Here is a 19,628-nt window from a genome sequence, read left to right on the forward strand (position 1 = left end):
AGCGCCTCAAGCTTGTACACGGTCCCTCCTTCGAGCCTTCCTTCTCCTATTTTGTGCTAATTTTATTTCATAAGTAGCACTCAGTGAAGAAGAAGTAACGTAGTGTTACTTTGCTTTGAGTGGAAGCTCCAAGTTCGAGCCTTGAGGAGAGCAATTCAACGCCAATTTCATTGGCCATTTGCAATGTAAGGAGCACTTGTGCAAGGAAGCTCCAGGTTCGAAACATTGCTCCAACACTTTGGCCCAATTTTCCTTTACAAGTAGCGCTCAGTGGAGTAGAAGTAACATAGCATTACTTTGCTTTGAGTGGAAGCTCCCCCTTTCGAATCCCACTGGATGCATTTTGTGAAGCCAATTTTCCTTATGCCTAACAATATAGGGTAGCGCTCAGTTAAGTAAAGCAACTGAGCGTCCTTGCCCTCCTTGGAGTAGCGCCTTCTTGTTATCCCTCAGGTGTAGGTTCAAGTCTTGGTGAATGCTTTTTGGCTAATTTCCCTTGGAGTAGGGCTTCTCTTGGCTCCCTAGGTGCAAGGTTCGAAACTTGGTGGTTTCACTACTAGGTGTAGCGTCTTGCATTTTTTTCTTGGAGAGGCACGATAAAGGTAAAAAAATTTAACTCGGTGCCCATGCTTCTTTGTTTCTTGTAGCGCTCAGCTAGTAAAGCTAACTTAACGCCATAAGCCTTGGTGCTTCCTTGGTCATCCATGGCCTTGCCTTTGGTCATGCTTCCACTGGCGCTTAGTTAGGTGATTAAACTGAGCACCCTTGCCTCCTTTGTGCGCCACACTTTTGTACCTTGCGTCACGCTTTTCAAAGCGTGGCCTAAGGTCCAAAGCGTGCTCTATTTTCAAAAGTGTGCCAAAAATTCCTTTTTCAACCATTTCTTCACCTACAAGTAATCAAAACAAGCAATCAAAGTATCACCAAATTCACAAGGTTCATAAATTATTCAAAAACCAACTAATTTTAGCTTAAACCTCATGATTTAATGTCAAATAAAGGATGATTAATTGATTCAACAAAACCATGCAAATCCACTCCAAATCACTTACTTCTAATGCAAGAAAGTGCATAAAACCTAATGAAACAAGTGAAAAATACTTGAAAAGCTAGCATAAGATGACTTATCATCAGGCATGAGGTTTATTCCTGACCCAAGGTCACACAGAGCCTTGTCAAAGGTCATGGTGCCTATGATACAAGGTATTAAGAACTTTCCAGGATCCGATTTCTTCTGAGGTAATTTCAGTTGATCAAAGGCATTCAGTTCATTGATGAGCAATGGAGGTTCATCCTCCCAAGTCTCATTACCAAATAACTTGGCATTCTGCTTCATGATTGCTCCTAGATACCGAGCAACTTGCTTTTCAATAATATCTTCATCCTCTTCAGAGGAGAAATACTCATCAGAGCTCATGAATGGCAACAGTAAGTTCAGTGGAATCTCTATGGTCTCTGTATGAGCCTCAGATTCCTTTGGTTCCTTATTAGGGAACTCCTTAGTGGTCAGTGGACGTCCATTGAGGTCTTCCTCACTGGAAATCACTGCCTCTTCCTCCTCTATAGGTTCGGCCACTTTGGGTATATTGATGGCCTTGCACTCTCTCTTTGGATTCTCTTCTGTATTGCTTGGGAGAGTACTAGGAGGGATTTCAGTAACTCTTTTACTCAGCTGACCCACTTGTGCCTCCAAATTTCTGATGGAAGACCTTGTTTTAGTCATGAAACTGAGAGTGGTCTTAGATAGATCATAGACTATGGTTGCTAAGTCAGAGATGCTCTGCTTAGAATTCTCTATCTGTTGCTGAGAAGATGATGGAAAAGGCTTGCTATTTCCAAACTTATTTCTCCGACCATTATTATTATTATTGAAGCCTTGATTAGGCTTCTGCTGATCCTTCCATGAGAAATTAGGATGATTCCTCCATGAAGGATTGTAAGTGTTTCCATAGGATTCTCCCATGTAATTCACCTATTCTATTCCAAGATTCTCAGGGTCATAAGCTTCTCCTTCAGAGGAAGCTTCTTTAGTACTGCCAGATGCGGCTTGCATTCCAGTCAGATTCAGAGAAATCATATTGACTTACTGAGTCAATATTTTGTTCTGAGCCAATATGGCATTCAGAGTATCAATCTCAAGCACTCCTTTCTTCTGAGTCATCCCATTATTCACAGGATTTCTTTCAGAAGTATACATGAACTGGTTATTTGCAACCATCTCAATGAGTTCCTAGGCTTCTGCAGGCGTTTTCTTCAGATGAAGAGATCCACCAGCAGAGTGATCCAAGGACATCTTAGACAATTCAGACAGACCATCATAGAATATACATAGGATGCTCCATACTGAAAGCATGTTAGAAGGAAACCTTCTGATCAACTGCTTGTATCTTTCCCAAGCTTCATAGAGGGATTCACCTTCCTTCTGTTTGAAGGTTTGGACTTCCACTCTGAGCTTGCTCAACTTTTGAGGTGGAAAGAGTTCAGGCTTTCTTTAGGTTGTGAATCCAACCATATCCTAGCTCTGTCTCTTACATCAAAAGGGAAAAGCATAAGTCTGTAGACCTCGGGATCAACCCCATTGGTCTTAACAGTGTCACAGATTTGCAAGAATTCAGCTAAGAACTGATGAGGATCTTTCAATGGAAGTCCATGAAACTTGCAATTTTGCTGTATTAGAGAAACTAATTGAGGCTTAAGCTCAAATTTGTTTGCTCCAATTGCAGGAATTTAGATGCTTCTTCCATAGAAGTCGGAAGTTGGTGCAGTAAAGTCACCAAGCATCTTCCTTGAATCTCCACCATTGTTGTTGTTTTCGGCTGCCATGTCTTCTTCTTTTTCGAATATTTCTCGAAGGTCCTCTCCGGAGTATTGTGCTTTAGCTTATTTTAGCTTCCTCTTCAGAGTCCTTCCAAGTTCAGGATCAGCTTCAACAAGAATCTCTTTATCCCTGTTTCTGCTCATAGAAAAAAGAAGAGAACAAAAATGAAGAGAATCCTCTATGTCACAGTATAGAGATTCCTTTATGTGACTATAAGAATAGAAGAATAGAAGAACGAGGTAGAGAGAGGATAAGAAGAATTCGAACACAGAGAGAGGGAGAGGGTTCGAATTATAAGTAGAAGAGAAGTGTTAGTAAATAAATAAAATTAATAGAAAGAGATGAGAGAAAGAGTATTCGAATATTAATTAAAAGAAAAGAAAAATATTTTTTGTTTTTATTTTAATTATTGGTTAGTATTCCAAAATATTAAAAGAAATAAAAATAAAATTAGAATTTAAAATAATTAGGTAATTAAAAAGGATTTTGAAAAAGTGGTTAGTGATTTTCGAAAATTATAAGTGGAGAAGTAGTTAGGTGGTTTTGAAAAACATAAGAAATAGTAAACTTTTTAAAATTAAAAGAAACAAATCAAGTGTTTAATTAAAAAAGATTTGAAAATAAATAAGAAGTTAGAAAAAGATTTTGAAATTAAATTTTGAAAAAGATATGATTAAAATTTATTTTGAAAAAAGATTTGAAAAAGGAATTTAAAAAGATTTGATTTTTAAAATTAAGGTTGGTGACTTGACTAAAAAGAAACTAAAAGATATGATTCTAGAATTTAAAGATTGAACCTTTCTTAATAAGAAAGTAACAAACTTGAAATTTTTGAATCAAAACATTAATTGTTAGCAATAATTTTGAAAATTATGATTTAAAATTAAGGAAAAGATTTTGAAAATCAATTTTAAAATTTACGAAAATATTAAGAAGAAAAATGAAAAAGATTTGATTTTTGAAAAAGGTTTGAAAAGATAGAATTTTTAAATTGAGATTTTGACTTGACTAACAAGAAGCAACTAAATTTTAAAAATTTTTTGACTAAGTCGACCCAAAGTTTTGAAATTTATGAGTGAAATAAGGGAAAGATATTATTTTTTTGATTTTTTTGATTTATTGAAGAAAGAGAAAAACAACAAAATGAAACAAAACATAAAAATTTTAGATCAAAACAAAAAATGCATGCAAGAACACTTTGAATATCAAGATGAACACCAAGAACACTTTGAAGATCATGATGAACATCAACAACATATTTTTGAAAATTTTTAAGAAAAGAAACACATGCAAGACACCAACTTAGAAATTTTTAATGTTTAGACACTATGAATTCGAAAATGCATATGAAAAATAACAAAAAGCACAAAACAAGAAAATCACAAGATTAAACAAAGAAAATCATCAAGAATAAGTTGAAGATCAAGAAAGAACACATGATGAATTTTAAAAAATTTTGAGAAAATTAAAAAAAAATGCAATTGACACCGAACTTAAAATTTGACATAAGACTCAAACAAGAAACACAAAATTTTTTTTTGTATTTTTTTCGAAAATAAAAATAAAAAGCTTAAACATAAAATAAAATTACCCAATCTAAGCAACAAGATGAACCGTCAGTTGTTCAAACTCGAACAATCTCCGGCAACGGCGCCAAAAACTTGTTGGACGAAATTGTGATTCACACTTTTCACAACTCCGCACAACTAACCAGCAAGTGTACTGGGTCATCCAAGTTATACCTTACGTGAGTAAGGGTCCTTCCCATGGAGATTGTCAGTTTGAAGCAAGCTATGGTTATCTTGTAAATCTCAGTCATGTGGATTCAAATGGTTATGAGGTTTTGATAATTAAAAGATAAAACAAACATAAAATAAAATAAGATACTTATGTGATTCATTGGTTGGAATTTCAGATAAGCGTTTGGAGATGCTTTGTTGCTTCTGAACCTCTGCTTTCCTATTGTCTTCTTCCAATCATGCATGCTCCCTTCCATGGAAAGTTGTATGATCCTCTCGGGTGAAAAATACCAGGTACGATCTCTCCACGGCTAATCAACTGTCGGATTTCTCGTCTCGGATGAAAAATACCATGTACAGCTACCGCACGGCTAATCATCTGTCGGTTCTCACTAGCGTCGGAATAGGATCTCTCTATCCTTTTGCACACTGTCACTGCGCCCAACATTTGCAAGTTTGAAGCTCTTCACTGTCATCCCTTCCCACATCCTACTCGGAATACCACAGACAAGGTTTAGACTTTCCCGATCTCAGGAATGTTGCCAATGGTTCTAGCCTATACTACGAAGGTTCTAATCTCAGATTCAGATGCTCTGTTGTTAGGAGAGACGATGCGAATCGTAGATCAGAGACTGAAGAGAATATACTCCGGCTGTCATCCAATGACTACGTTGAACATCATGTAGACCGCTTGTGGTTGTCAGGCACGCAGATCTTGGCTAAGCGAGTAACGAAGATAGTGGGTGATTGTCACGGGTCACCCCTTCATTCTGACTTAACTGAATTAAATATGAGAGTATATCTTGGAGAAGAAGTAGGCGTGAATTGAAAGAAAAACAATAGTACTTGCATTAATTCATGAAGAACAGCAGAGCTCCACACCTTAATCTATGAGGTGTAGAAACTCCACCATTGAAAATACATAAGAGAACAAGGTCTAGGCATGCCCGAATGGCCAGCCTCCAAACGTGAATAATGGCATAAGCTGATCGAATACAATAGTAAAAAGTGCTATTTATACTAAACTAGTAACTTAGGTTTACAGAAAATGAGTAACTAAGTGCAGATAGTGCAAAAATCCACTTACGGGACCCACTTGGTGTGTTCTTGGGCTGAACATTGAAGCTTTCATGTGCATAGGCCATTCTTGGAGTTAAAGGCCAGCTTGGGCGCCAGTTTGGGCGTTTAACTCAAGTTTTGGTGCCAGTTCTGGCATTTTACTCCAGAAAAGGGTCTCTGGAGGGCATTTGAATGCCAGTTTGGGCCATCAAATCTCGGGCAAAGTATGGACTATTAAACATTGCTGGAAAGCCCAGGATGTCTACTTTGCAACACAATTGAGAGCACGCCAATTGAGTTTCTGTAGTTCCAAAAAATCCACTTCGAGTGCAGGAGGGTCAGAATCCAACAGCATTTGCAGTCCTTTCTCAGCCTTTGAATCAGATCTTCGCTCAGGTCCCTCAATTTCAGCCAGAAAATACCTGAAATTGTAGAAAAATACACAAACTCATAATAAAGTTCAGAAATTTGATTTTTGCATAAAAACTAATAAAAATATAATAAAAAGTAACTAAAACATACTAAAAATTATGTAAAAACAATGCCAAAAAGGGTATAAATTATCTGCTCATCAGTGGGCGAATATCTGCTGCCAAGTCCTAGCCTCTCTAGACAGATAGGTAAATAACATCCCCTTAGGCCTCTTGTTTTTAGAATCCATCACCCAAGGGGCGTCTGGTGTGGCAATAACACACTTCAGCGCCTCATAATCAAAGGTCATAGCATTTATCGCTATCTCTGCCTCCTGGTATGCACATGTATCACCAGTCTGAGGTAGACAATGCAAAACACCCTCAATAGCAGCCTCAGTCACTAAGACCTGCCCGCCCCATAGGTGGACTAACTCAAGAGTCGTGCGGAAGAGGTTGCAGTAGAACTCCTTGACCCATGAAGTGTTTATCCATCCCACATCCCTATCAACAAACCCTAAGTCCAATCCCTGAATGTGGGTATTAATGGAGTGCCTCAGGTCATTGGGAAGGGCCAATTTCTTCTCAATGTTCAGCTTTGTCTTTCAATAGGTAGGTAGCAGCTGATTCTGTTTACCCACTTCATTAAGTGGGTTCTTTGCATAGTTGGCATAAGGAGAGAGGGTAGAGGCTTGAGATTTCTTCCTCTTTCTTGAGGTAGAAGCCTTTTCTTTTCCTCTATCGGCCATCCTGAATGCAAATTTGATATGATATAAGGACATAGCCAAGTAGAGAGATAGCAAGCAAGCTATGGCATATTCCTGAAGTGAGTGAAGAAAAGAAAATTCTTGGAATGCAAGTAATCACAAGGTAGAAAAGAAAACAAGGTTACAAACCAAGAATGTAAACGATAATCACATCATGCTTGTTTAATAAGCTTAATGAGCATCATACCCAAAAAGAATGGTTAAAAAGGGTTAGTTGAAAGCTGAAAAGAAAAACCAGCAGGTTAGGCAAGTTAAAAGTTTGAAAAACTAGTTCAAGGGTTAGGGGTACGATGGATATTTGCTTAATCACAATGAATCACAAGTATGGATAACAAGCATACTCACAAACCTGAGGGAGAAACAGTCATTGATGATGAAATATGAGATTGCAAAAGAAGCAATTAATTGAAAGTAAGTCATCAATCAATGTCGCGGTCATGGATAATGCAATAATTAGTGTTGCAAAGGTTGAAATGCATTTTGTGTAACGTAAACTAAGTTGGAAACTAATTTGAGTGAAAAAAGAGTTACACAAGTTGAAATAACCAATTGTTGAAAATGTATGAACCATATTCAACACAATTTCAAGTTAAATCAAATGGTGAGTGAAGCACAATCCAAAGGCATTAGATTAACTTGAAAGGTGAAGGCATGTGAGGGTTCAAAGCAAATCCCGGAAAACATAATAAACATGGAAGAACCAACCCAAAGTTACCTAAGAATTGGGCTTTGTGTAATCAAATGAGTACTCAATTCCAAAAGCACGAAGTTCAGTTATAGGTAACATGTTTAAAACCAAAAACAATTTCTAGAAAATTGGGCAACATTCCGGTAGTAAATCGGATGTTCCCGGATAGCAAACAACAGCAAAAATCAGTCATATGAATTCAGCATATCAAACAATCAAGGAATTCATATGACTTGGCGACATTAAGCAAGCAAGACAGTAGTGAAACAGAGCATATAAGACAGAGCACACCACACATCATACTCATCATGTAACACTCAAACAATTAAACACAAACGGAGATCTTATCAGGCCTAGAATCATCTAACCACAACCTAGCTACCTAACAACCTAGCATCAACTAAAACATGCATATCTAACTAGCCTAGCAAACAGAGTATTCAACTAATTAAACTAATCTAAGCATGACAAAATTAATGGAAAGTGGTAAAGAAAAAGAGCAAGGGGTGAGTGAAACCTAGAAGTAGAGGCAGAACAGAATCGGGAATGGATAGGGGAAAGGAGAGGGACAGCGCCGCCCAGCAGTGGTGGCGGTGATGTAGGGCAGAGAGAGAGGTGCGGTGAGGGTGGTAGAAGGGGTGAGAGGCCGAGGGTGAGAGAGGGAGCATAGAAGAGAGAACGGTGAGAGAAGAGGAGAAGTGGGAAAGAAAAGGAGAGTTGGGAGTCGCGGCGGCGCTCAACGGCAGTTGCAGAGAGGAGTGAAGGTAAGGCTGAGGGTGAGACGAAGAGGGAGTGAGGGGGGATGTTAGGGTGCGCGACTGCGCTGTGCTCTTTGCGTCCCTTAGGGTATATGAATTTGAATCCACGCGTACGCGCATGGTGCGCGTCCGCGTGGGTCAGACAATGAGTGAGTGGCGCGGAAGCGTCGGGTGTGCTTTCGCGCAGTTGGGGTATGTAGGCATGGGCGCGGATGTGTACAGTGCGTTCGTGATGCCAAGGCATCATAGGCTAGTTTCACTAGCATTTTTCTGTTAGTTTTAGTTGTTTTATGCATTTTCTTGAGCTTAAAGTAACCAAAAATGGTTAAATGAAGAACAAAGCAATGAACCATCGAAACAATATAATTTTGATGCAAATTCCATGAGTTTTAGTTATATTACTTAAATGTTATGAATGGAAGATTTCTCATGAAATTTTGCAAGACTTTGATGCAATTGTTTGGATGATTTCAGGGAAGAAGAGGCTAAGCAAGGAAGCAACAAAATCAATAAAGGAAGCTTGAATATCACATGTGGAGTTTAAGTTCCAGTTTAAGCCTAAACTGGAGCTTAAACGCCAAAATCATGAAGGATAAGAAATGCTGGGATTGAAGTTTAACCTCCAGTTTGACCTCAAACTGGAGGTTAAACGCCAGAATGAAAAGCCTCACTTAAGGAGCATTCCACGTTTAACCTCCAGTTTGACCTCAAACTGGAGGTTAAACGCCAGAATGAGTATGCCACCCAGGGAGGAGTTCCACGTTTAACCTCCAGTTTGACCTCAAACTGGAGGTTAAACGCCAGAACCAGGAAGAGTACCAGGGAACCATTCCACGTTTAAGCTCCAGTTTGACCTCAAACTGGAGCTTAAACGTGTTCGACAGCTTTTCTACTCCAGGGTTGCTCTCTCCATTTCCACGTTTAACCTCCAGTTTGACCTCAAACTGGAGGTTAAACGTGTTCGACACCTCCAGGGCTACCATTCTAAGCTTCCACGTTTAACCTCCAGTTTGACCTCAAACTGGAGGTTAAACGTGTTCGACCTCCAGTATGCCTCCACCCTTTTCCACGTTTAACCTCCAGTTTGACCTCAAACTGGAGGTTAAACGTGTTCGACCTCCAGGGCTGCCCTTTCTATCTCCACGTTTAAGCTTCAGTTTAACCTTAAACTGAAGCTTAAATGTGTTCGACTACATGACTCTCCAGGGCTACCTTCTTCCATTTCCACGTTTAAGCTTCAGTTTAACCTTAAACTGAAGCTTAAACGTGCTTCTACAAAAGGCCTCACTGGAAGTGTCTGGCGTTTAAGCTGCAGTTTAAGCTTAAACTACAACTTAAACGCCACTCTTGGAAAAGGTTTCTGGGCCAAAAATATTGTGATTTAAGTTAGTCTTTGAGCACAAAGATTAACTTAAACTTACTTTGGTATGAAACCCAATTGAATATCATGGTTTATGGGATTGGGCCTGAAGGATTGATGAGTTTGAAATCTCAATTTATTGAGTCATGTGTCATTATTTGATTATCACTAAGTTGGCTCAATAAATGTTACAGGATTTGGATCAACAACCTCATCAAGATTATGGATCATAAACCCAAGGCAAAAGGAAAGCAAGGAGAGGCCTCAAAGCCCAAGAAGCACAACTGAAGCTCAATATAGAAAGTGTATAAATAGGATAGAAGTTAAGTTAGGGGGGAATCCAGCCCCTGAGGGGGACTTTTTAGACTTTTACTTTCACTTTTAGCTAGTTTCCCTTTTCTTTGTAATTGAATTGAGAGCTATGATTCACTAAACCCCCTTTCATTGGGTTAGGGAGCTCGATTGTAATTCAATGAATCAATAATAGTTTATCTTCTTCTTCAATCTTTTCTCTTGTAATTTTGTTAGAAAGCTTCTCGATCTAATTCCATTGAGTAGTTGTCTTGGGAAAGAAACTACCCATACTTGGAATCCTTCGGAGCCTTGGGAAAGGAATGGAGGATTCATGCTAGAGAAGCTTTCTCACAGTGAATTGAATTGGGGTTTGGATGGATATTGTGACATGTAATCCTACCAAATTGTGGTTCATGAAATTGTGTGGTATAATCAGTGATCAAGCATCATCTCTTCTTATGAACATTTAAACCAAGGGATTGGGAATTTGTTTGTTTTTAGAGAGAATTAGTGAGCCAAGGGATTGTGATCCAATCATATAAGATTGCCAAGCAAAATTCAATGAATGCATTGGTTGAGGAAGAGATATACATGTTTTGATTCGGAGATTTCAATATCTCCTAAACCCAATGAATTCCCCATTTCTGATTTCCACTTTCTCTTTACATTCTGCAACTCAATTCATGCAACACCCCCATTCCCTTTTAATTTCAGCAATTTAGTTTCTGCTCTTTAATTCATTGCAATTTAAGATTCCGCCATTTCAATTCCTTGTCATTTACTTTTCCCGCCAATTTTACATTCCGCAATACTCATCTCAATCTTGATTCCGCTCAACTAGAACACACTTCTAATCCGAATTGCTCACTCAACCAATCCTTGTGGGATTCGACCTCACTCTATTGTGAGTTTTTACTTGACGATAACCGGTGCACTTGCCGGAAGGAATTTTGCCGATCGTGCAATTTCCTAAATCGTAGCATAACTAGATTATGTGCATCAAGTTTATGGCGCCGTTGCCGGGGATTGGTTTTCGATTGACAATTCTCAAATTGGAAGCTAACTAGATTGAGCAATTTTCTCTTGCTTTGTTAATTCTGTCCAAGATACTTGTTGAATTTTAATTTCTGCACTTGGTTACATGCTTTCCTTCTTTATGCCTTTAAATTCATGCAACTAACTCACTGACTCACTAACTGTTTGAATTAATTCCTCAATTGAGTTAACCATACTCTTCCATTAACCAAGAGTATTTCACTTGTTTGTGTTTGAGCTGTGTTCTTGTATGACAGGTAGGAGAGGAGAGACATCAACTCCTCCATATACCGAACCAGAGAGGACCCTTCATAGACTTAGAAGGGAAGCAAGAGGGAAGAGAGTAGTGGGAGAAGAGGAATCTGAAGGAGAATCTGAGGACAATTTTGAGGAAGCTTTAGATCTCAACATGGATAGAGAAGTTCACAACCATGAGAGAGATGATGGAAACGATGCCATCCCTGAGAGGAGGGTTCTTAGTTCATACATAAACCCAACCTCTGGGAATTGTGGTAGTAGCATCCAGAAACCACCCATTCAGGCCAACAATTTTGAGCTCAAGCCACAGCTAATATCACTTGTGGAAAATCATTGTTCCTTTGGAGGAAGTGCTAATGAAGACCCAAACCAACATCTCACAAAATTCCTGAGAATTTGTGACACTGTGAAGTCCAATGGAGTCCAGGAAGATGCCTATAAACTGCTTTTGTTCCCATTTTCACTTAGGGACAAAGCAGCTAAGTGGCTGGAATCATTCCCAAGGGGGAGTCTAACAACATGGGATGAGGTGGAAAGCAAGTTTCTGGCACGTTTCTACCCTCCACAAAAGGTCAATAGGCTTCGATCTGAGGTTCAGACTTTTAGACAACAAGATGGTGAAACTCTCTACGAGGCATGGGAGAGATTCAAGGACTTGACAAGGAAATGCCCACCAAACATGTTTCATGATTGGGTGCAACTGCACATCTTCTATGATGGGCTCTCTTATGAATCAAGGAAGGCTGTAGACCATTCATCAGGAGGTTCATTGAACAGGAAAAAGACTGTGGAAGAAGCCATTGAAGTGATCGAGACAGTGGCTGAGAATGAGTACTACTATGCATCAGAAAGGCACAACACTAAGGGAGTCATGGAGCTGAACCATGTTGATACAATTCTAGCCCAAAAAAAGGTGTTTGCCAAGCAACTAGCAGAGCTTACCAGGCAAATAGAAACAAAGCAAGTGGCTGCAATACACACACAAGATCAAGAGGAAGTAAGCATTGAAGGAGGTGATTGGGATGAGGCCAACTATGTGGGAAACCAACAAAGGCAATCATATGATCCACACTCCAACACTTACAACCCAGGCTGGAGAAACCACCCAAACTTTGGGTGGGGAAACCAACAAACCCAACCACAAAACCACAAACCTTACAACCACAACCAACAAAACAATTCCACATACCAAAACTCCAACCAAAGATCATACCAAGCCACACAAAACACTTACCCCCAATCATCATATCATGGCCAAAATAATCAACACACCCAACCTAATCCGAACCAACAATTTCAAGATCAATTAAACCGGATAGAAGGAATGATGGCAACCATGAGTCAAGACATAGTTGAATTGAAGAGCTTCAGGGATGATGTGAGAACTACCTTAAGAAACCATGGTGAAAAACTCAAGAGGATGGAATCTCAAGTAGGAGAGCTATCTCAACAGGCACCCAAATCAACTGCAGTATTCCCTAGTGACACAGAAAAGAATCCTAAAGGGGAACAAAAGAGAGTAAGATGGGAAGAATGCAAGGCCATCACCATATTGAAGGAAGTCTCAGAAGAAGAAGGAATCAGGCCCTCAGAGCAGGAACCAGAAATCTTGAAAGAAGGTGTGGAAGAAGTTAAGCAGGAAGGTGGAACTGAGCAAGCCAAGGAACTGCAAAAAGGCATGATGGAAATAAACCAACCAAAAGCACCATTTCCTGAGAGGTTAGGAGGAGGTGAAAAAAGGAAAACCTATTCAAGGTTTCTAGAGACATTTAACTCTCTTCATGTCAATATTCCCTTTCTTGAGATTCTTCATCAAATGCCCACACACATCAAGTATTTAAAGGAATTGTTAAGCAAGAAAAGAGTTTTGAAGGGAGGACAAACGGTAACAATGAACAAAGAATGCAGTGCTCTCATCAAGAAGGACACACTCTCTAAGAAAACGGACCCAGGAAGTTTTCATATCCCTTGCATCATAGGGGAAACAAAAATTGACAGAGGATTCTGTGATCTAGGAGCTAGCATAAATGTGATGCCTCTAACTCTTATGAAGAGGCTACAACTGAATGAGGTGAGATCCACTGATGTAATCATACAACTGGCTGACAAAACTCAGAAGCAAGCTGAAGGGGTAGTTGAAAATGTGCTGGTGAAAGTGGGGGATTATTACTTTCCCACAGACTTTGTCATTATGGACATGGAGGAAAGCTACTTACACCCTATCATTCTGGGCAGACCATTTCTAGCCACTACTAGAGCGCTCATAGATGTAGAACAAGGAGAGCTAATTCTGAGAATACATGATGAACAGCTCATTTTCAAAGTTTTCAAACCTGCATCTGAGCCTGAACCAGAACCTGAAAAGCCTAAGGATGATAGTAGCGATCTGTGTTTGGAGGAAAGGAATCCAGCAGCTGAAACTCTAAAACAGTCCTTGGAAGGCAACCAAGAGTTGCAAGAGTTAGAGCCACAAGAATCAGTGGAAACAGATCAGAAGGATCCTCCTGACATAAGGGTCAATGAAGAAATCCTCAAGAGAAAGGGGAGAGTGATAGGGAGATTGCCAAGAGGATGGAGAAATAAGAAAATTCCCACTGAAGGTTTTTCTCAGGGAGATAACGTGATATCAAGTCATTATCTGCCAATCCCACCTGGCCTCAAAACCATTCCTTCCCAGCTCCCTCAAGTGTTCACAATCAGGAAAGTTCTTTCTATGGAACATTTAGAGATCATGAATGAATCAAGTGGGGACGTTTTCATAGTGAGAGGAGAAGACGTCAAGCACTACAATCCACCCTAACAAGGGACAACCGTCAAGCTAGTGACGTTAAAGAAGCGCTTCATGGGAGGCAACCCATGTTTTTAGTATCCTTAATCTTTAGTGCTTTGCTTTACATCTAATAAAGCATGGTTTCTTATCCATGAACTTGAATCCTCAGGACAACTATTGATTAAGTGCACTAAACCTTGCATGTAAATTACAATGGGTCTCTAAGTTTGGTGTGCCTGATGGCACTCCCAAATCTTACTCAAATTGAATTCCATCTTTCATTCAAGGTGCACAACCAAACATTAAGTTTGGTGTTCTTTTTGAACACAGTCTATGAAAAGCAAGAAGTTCCTCTGGATTTCAAAATTCATGACAAGTATACCATTCACATGTTTTAATACTTTGGTTTCAATTACTTAGGGTAGTAACTTTGTTTAGAATCAAAGAGCCAAGGTGACTATGATTTATTAGAATCATGCACACTCATTAAGGACAACCAATATGGATTTCATGTCATCAGGAGACTTAACCAAACACTAAGTTTGGTGTCCAAATAATAAGTGTGCATACATGTAGAAGTCACGGCTATAAGCTCATAAAGACAAGCATTGATTTACATGTGCAAATACTATTCATAATTCACATGGACCGAAAAATGATAGCAAATTTGTTTGTTTATGCAGGTACAAAAGAAAAGACAAAAATGGAGGAAAAAGACAAAGGGAGGTACGTGCTTGGTCAAAAAGAAAATTCACAAATCTTTGAAACTAACACATGGGAAAAGGAAGTTCTGCAAGAAAAGAAAGCTACATGTACAACCTAATGCACCCAGAATACTTCCAAGGAAATGAAAAGCAAATCGTCCTTATCCACAATTCATATATTTACCATCAAGCCACCCTTCACAAACCACCCTAGCCGTCCATTTTTCACTCATGGGCACTATAAAGAACCACTTGGGGAACGAGTCCCACACCACCAATTCTCCTTCATACACATTTTCCTTCATCATAGCATAACTATCTCTTGCCGAAAACAACCTCACCACACCTCCAACAACACTTCTTGCTTCACCTTGTCAACTTTAGCTTGTCACTTACCAAAACTAAAAAAACCAATGGCAGCTTCATCTAGCCACAAAAGAAGAAAAGACAAGCAGCCAATGGAGGAAAACAGGGAATTCGATGCATGGAGATACAGATCAGTGTTCCATGAGATTCAAGCCGAATGGATGAGACCTAAAACGGTACTAGCTGAGGTTCCCTTTGACCTTGAAAAGGATGAGTTCCCAGGTGTTTGGGAAAAGATCAAAAAGAGGAAGTGGGAGCTCCTAACTAAGCCAATCACTAGAATCAACATCAACTTGGTGAAAGAGTTTTATGCAAATGCAGTAAGGGAGGATCAAACCAAGAACCCCACATACAAAAGCTATGTGAGAGGGGTGGAAGTTGACTTCAGTCCCAAAGCAATCATGAAAACTCTTGGCCTGAAAAACATACATTTCAGCCAAGCAAGTTATGAAGAAAGGATGATAGGAGAACCTGACTATACAACTATTGCTGAAGACCTTTGTGCCATCAAAGCTGAATGGGTGAGAAAAACAAGAGGGGCTCCAAGAGTCTTGAGAAGGGGAGACCTAACACCTGAAGCTAAAGGGTGGTATGCAATAGTTAGGAGATCCATCCTACCCACTGCAAACTCTTCAGAAATAGTCCCTAAAAGAGCCATCTTGCTACATTGCATTATGGTTGGACGGGAGATCAAAGTTCATAAACTCATTGCTGAACAGATACAAGAGTTTAGTGAGAAAAGTGACCCTGAATCCTGGCTTCACTTCCCTAGCACTATCATTAGACTATGCATCGATGCCCAAGTACCACTTGAGGATGAAAGACCTAATTGGCTATATCCTGGACTGGCCATAACTGCACACAGAATGACTCTTGGCCCAACTCCTCCAAGACATACAAGAAGAAGAAATGAAGAAGGGCAACAAGTGGAAGCCGAGCAAGAAGCAGAACAAGAAAGACAGGAAGGAGAAGATAGAGAAGAAGAGCAAGAAGAGCAAGCAACTCCTGAAAGAAGACAACGAATTCCCAGAGACCCCATGGATATGAGCAGAATGCAGGAAATCATGGAAGGAATGTCTCAACAATACATGAGGTCTCAGGAGAGACAAGAGGACTTTCATCTAAAAATGATGGATATGCAAAGGAACTTTGAATCAAGATTCTTCGATCTGCAAAGGGAACAAAATTTACACTTACAGGAATCCTTCAGCCACATATGCCAACACCAAGATGCCAATGTCTTGGCAATCAAGGAAGCCACCACTTTACAGAATGCAAGATACTCAGTCCAAGCTGATTACAACATCAGTTCGCAAATCAAGCTTAACTACATAGGGGAACATCTACACAAGATGGACCCAGCATTCCCAGCTTATGATGAGTATTTCAAAGGGAGGAAAGAAGGAGAAATAAACAAGGCAATGATCCTTGAAAAAGGAGTGGAAGAAACGATGAAAAAGGCTGGATTCTGGAAAAAGCTCATAAGAAAAGACAAAGGAAGCACAAGTGGTCAAAAAGAGGCAGGAAGCAAGAAGAAGCAGGATCCCAAGAATTAAGAAGAACCAAGCAATGAATAAGAGGTGGTCTCGTTCCTTAATAATCAAATGATAATTGGTGAATTGTCTTTATGAACGTGTTTTCATCATAAGTCATTTAAGTGTTATGTGGAGTTTTTTTTTATGAGTCATTTTTTTTAGTATGTGTGTTTGTTAATTGCTTTGAATAAAGTGAATGCCTGGATGTTGGATATGACTTCACCTTCTTAAACATGTGCGTGCCATGCTTGTTCTGTTTCCAAAATAAAAGAAAAAGTTTGAACAAAAGTAACTTGGCTAAATTAGTAACAAATCAAGTAGAATTAAGTGGTGGTATGCATGCTTGATTGTTTAGTCAGATCACTGGAATTAGAGTGTAGAATTATCATTTTTTTTTTATGTAGAAAGTGAAAATTGTCTATGGATCTTGATGAATAAATGTCTTTGGCCATGAAAAAGAAAGAAAAAGAAAAAGAAAAAGCCACGGAAAAAGGCAACCAAAAAGCAAAAAAATTGAGAAAATAAGCTAGGTACCAATGGTTTGAACTTCTGAGACAAATGCCTGTGGTGTTTATGTATTAAGGATATGCTTGGATGAATAGGTTCTGAGGAGTGTTTCAACACTTGGTAACTTGGGTTAACTAACCCGGGATTATCAACCAAAAGTCCATTATCAAGAGCAACCTAAATACAAAACATTTAGTCACACAAAGAGGTGCTGGGCACCAATGTCTCAAGAAGAAATGTGAACTAAAATGCCTAAAGTGGATATGTGTAGTGCACTGATAAGAAAAGGAAAATGCCAAAGGCTTGTGCAACACATGACACTAAGCAAACAAGGAGCAAAGGAGCTCTAAGAAAAAGAAAAAAAAAAAACAAAGAAGAGAAAAGTGCCAAAGACATAAGAATAACAAGAGGCCATAGCAATGTTTGATGGATGCAATGAAAAAGTGATAATCCTACCTGATAAGTATGAAAAAGTGATGCTGCAACTTTCTGCATAAAACCCTTCTGATGAACTTCAAATGCTTGCAAATATAGCCAATGTAATTGCTTTTTGTTTCATACTTTCTTCTCAAATAACTCAGGACTTGCTTAGGGACAAGCAAGTATTAAGTTTGGTGTTGTGATGCCAAGGCATCATAGGCTAGTTTCACTAGCATTTTTCTGTTAGTTTTAGTTGTTTTATGCATTTTCTTGAGCTTAAAGTAACCAAAAATGGTTAAATGAAGAACAAAGCAATGAACCATCGAAACAATATGATTTTGATGCAAATTCCATGAGTTTTAGTTATATTACTTAAATGCTATGAATGGAAGATTTCTCATGAAATTTTGCAAGACTTTGATGCAATTGTTTGGATGATTTCAGGGAAGAAGAGGCTAAGCAAGGAAGCAACAAAATCAATAAAGGAAGCTTGAATATCACATGTGGAGTTTAAGTTCCAGTTTAAGCCTAAACTGGAGCTTAAACGCCAAAATCATGAAGGATAAGAAATGCTGGGATTGAAGTTTAACCTCCAGTTTGACCTCAAACTGGAGGTTAAACGCCAGAATGAAAAGCCTCACTTAAGGAGCATTCCACGTTTAACCTCCAGTTTGACCTCAAACTGGAGGTTAAACGCCAGAATGAGTATGCCACCCAGGGAGGAGTTCCACGTTTAACCTCCAGTTTGACCTCAAACTGGAGGTTAAACGCCAGAACCAGGAAGAGTACCAGGGAGCCATTCCACGTTTAAGCTCCAGTTTGACCTCAAACTGGAGCTTAAACGTGTTCGACAGCTTTTCTACTCCAGGGTTGCTCTCTCCATTTCCACGTTTAACCTCCAGTTTGACCTCAAACTGGAGGTTAAACGTGTTCGACACCTCCAGGGCTACCATTCTAAGCTTCCACGTTTAACCTCCAGTTTGACCTCAAACTGGAGGTTAAACGTGTTCGACCTCCAGTATGCCTCCACCCTTTTCCACGTTTAACCTCCAGTTTGACCTCAAACTGGAGGTTAAACGTGTTCGACCTCCAGGGCTGCCCTTTCTATCTCCACGTTTAAGCTTCAGTTTAACCTTAAACTGAAGCTTAAACGTGTTCGACTACATGACTCTCCAGGGCTACCTTCTTCCATTTCCACGTTTAAGCTTCAGTTTAACCTTAAACTGAAGCTTAAACGTGCTTCTACAAAAGGCCTCACTGGAAGTGTCTGGCGTTTAAGCTGCAGTTTAAGCTTAAACTACAACTTAAACGCCACTCTTGGAAAAGGTTTCTGGGCCAAAAATATTGTGATTTAAGTTAGTCTTTGAGCACAAAGATTAACTTAAACTTACTTTGGTATGAAACCCAATTGAATATCATGGTTTATGGGATTGGGCCTGAAGGATTGATGAGTTTGAAATCTCAATTTATTGAGTCATGTGTCATTATTTGATTATCACTAAGTTGGCTCAATAAATGTTACAGGATTTGGATCAACAACCTCATCAAGATTATGGATCATAAACCCAAGGCAAAAGGAAAGCAAGGAGAGGCCTCAAAGCCCAAGAAGCACAACTGAAGCTCAATATAGAAAGTGTATAAATAGGATAGAGGTTAAGTTAGGGGGGAATCCAGCCCCTGAGGGGGACTTTTTAGACTTTTACTTTCACTTTTAGCTAGTTTCCCTTTTCTTTGTAATTGAATTGAGAGCTATGATTCACTAAACCCCCTTTCATTGGGTTAGGGAGCTCGATTGTAATTCAATGAATCAATAATAGTTTATCTTCTTCTTCAATCTTTTCTCTTGTAATTTTGTTAGAAAGCTTCTCGATCTAATTCCATTGAGTAGTTGTCTTGGGAAAGAAACTACCCATACTTGGAATCCTTCGGAGCCTTGGGAAAGGAATGGAGGATTCATGCTAGAGAAGCTTTCTCACAGTGAATTGAATTGGGGTTTGGATGGATATTGTGACATGTAATCCTACCAAATTGTGGTTCATGAAATTGTGTGGTATAATCAGTGATCAAGCATCATCTCTTCTTATGAACATTTAAACCAAGGGATTGGGAATTTGTTTGTTTTTAGAGAGAATTGGTGAGC

The 19,628-nt window shown here is 39.3% G+C and overlaps 2 non-coding genes across 2 annotated transcripts; one reads left to right on the forward strand and one right to left on the reverse strand.

The window, feature by feature from the left end:
• The first annotated feature begins 2,346 nt into the window (after positions 1-2,346).
• Positions 2,347-2,455, forward strand: LOC148564225 (small nucleolar RNA R71). The gene has a single exon (XR_015885022.1). It is a non-coding gene; the product is annotated as a small nucleolar RNA R71 (small nucleolar RNA).
• A 9,308-nt stretch (positions 2,456-11,763) lies between these two features.
• Positions 11,764-11,867, reverse strand: LOC148564226 (small nucleolar RNA R71). Its single transcript, XR_015885121.1, has one exon. It is a non-coding gene; the product is annotated as a small nucleolar RNA R71 (small nucleolar RNA).
• Between the last annotated feature and the right edge of the window lie 7,761 nt (positions 11,868-19,628).

The sequence above is a fragment of the Arachis ipaensis genome, chromosome B5, assembly GCF_059453495.1.
Source record: "Arachis ipaensis isolate K30076 ecotype BB chromosome B5, ASM5945349v1, whole genome shotgun sequence".
NCBI lineage: Eukaryota > Viridiplantae > Streptophyta > Magnoliopsida > Fabales > Fabaceae > Arachis > Arachis ipaensis.